We start from the raw sequence: 1,972 nt of genomic DNA on the forward strand, positions 1-1,972 counted from the left end.
AGGGTCACACACGCAGGGAAGGACAAAAGCACGAGAGAAAACGACGGAAAACCGAGTCGGACGGGTCGAGACCCGACGGTCCGGATGCGTGGTCCGCACTAAACGTAGACCGTCCGTTCTGCCTTACTGGAACGGACGGTCCACGTGCAATTCTGGACCGTCCGTTCTAGGTTCCGGTTTTCCAAAAATTAAACCGAAATTAGGGTTAAATCACTTTATAAGAAAGAGATTAGAACCCTAATTCGGAGGAGACTTTGAGCAGCCGAATTTTGGTGAGATCCAAAAAGGCTCAACAAGTTCTAAGTCTCGTTTTCTCGAAGTGCAAACAACCGAATAGAGATTCGAGTCCTAGCAGACAAGTTCCAATCGTTGGAATCCATCCCGAGGTGTGGATACGTGTAGAGGGCGAGGTAATCTTCCTGCCTTTCGTGATCAGACGTGTTCTTCGATTGATACAGGCCCCGGATCGATTGAGGTAAGCGTTCTAACGTTTCTACGATTCATTAGAAGCATGGTTCTAGGGTTTATTAAATTTTGTTTTATATCCGCTGCGCAAACCCTAGAATCGATCTCTTAGGAATAGGATTCGCTCATGAGATCCCAGGAAACCCAACAGTGGTATCAGAGCCTGGTTGCTCTGTTTTGATTTCGTAGAACCCGATCACGCACGTTTTAGGATTTGAATTGTTTAAATCCATGTTTGCTTTGAATTCTATGCATGTTTGATGATTGAATCTATGGTAGATTGCATGTTTCATGTTGCATAGAGTGCAGGAGTTCGAATTTTGGGCCCACATGTGAATTCGGATCGGTTTCGGGTCTGATCGGGGCTGAGAACGCCGGAGAACGTGATCTGATCACGTGGACAAACCCTAGACCGTCCGTTCTGGGTAAGCTAGACCGGACGGTCCGGGGTGGCGGACTACACAGATCAGAACAGATGGTCCGCACTGGACCGTCCGTTCCGTCTGCTGCGGACCGTCCGTTCCGGATGGTTGAGACCGTCCGTTCCATGGCTGAGAGTGGACCGTCCATTCTGGTGTCATGGACCGTCTGTTCCGCCAACTGCAGACCGTCCGTTCTGTGTTGTTTCAACGTGGAACGTCCGTTCTGACTTCTGAAGTCGGTCCGCTCGTTCTGCGAAGCATGGATCCATAGTGAATGAATGCATGTAACTTAATCAAGATCAGGTCATATTGCGACGTACTGCCCAGAGAAGGGGGCAACTCCGAAAAACTCTAGACCTCTTCATATTCAGCCACCACAGCAGTCTGGCGTTGCACCGAGAGTTTGTTGGCGGCAGAGGCCGATACTCAAGGCGAGGAGTATTACGTCGAGGAGCCAGCCACCGAAAATACTGTTACAGAGGAGGACTCCGAGCAGACCGATGCTCCTACTATTACTGGTACTTTTTACATACATGATATTTCTTGCCATGCCTTGTTTGATACCGGGGCTACACACAGTTTTCTGAGTGTGGAGAAAGTTGATGAGTTACGCCTTACGGATATCGATACTACTAGTCGATATCAGATACATACACCCGGCGGAGAGATCCTTACTATGCGCGAAATATTGCATGACGTGTCATTACAAATTTGTGGAAGGAATCTTCCTGCCGATGTAATTCTCGTACCTATTAAAGAGTACGATTTGATATTGGGGATGGATTGGTTGACTCTACATCGAGCACACATTGATTGTCGTCGACGAACTATTCAATTTACGGATTCGATGGGAAATTTTGAATTCGTTGGAGAAAAGGTACAGACGTCATTTCCGATTATATCAGCCCTCCAAACTATAAGCATGGTTCGGAAAGGGTGTGATTCCTTTCTCATCATGATTACTGCGGCAAAAGAAGTTGATGTGAAGCTTGAGGACACTCCAGTGGTTCAAGAATTCAGATATGTATTTCCAGACGATTTACCTGGACTGCCACCACAGAGAGAAATCGATTTCTTTATTGATG

This window comes from Tarenaya hassleriana, unplaced genomic scaffold (genome assembly GCF_000463585.1).
Source record: "Tarenaya hassleriana unplaced genomic scaffold, ASM46358v1 Cleome129, whole genome shotgun sequence".
In the NCBI taxonomy this organism is placed as follows: Eukaryota; Viridiplantae; Streptophyta; class Magnoliopsida; order Brassicales; family Cleomaceae; genus Tarenaya; species Tarenaya hassleriana.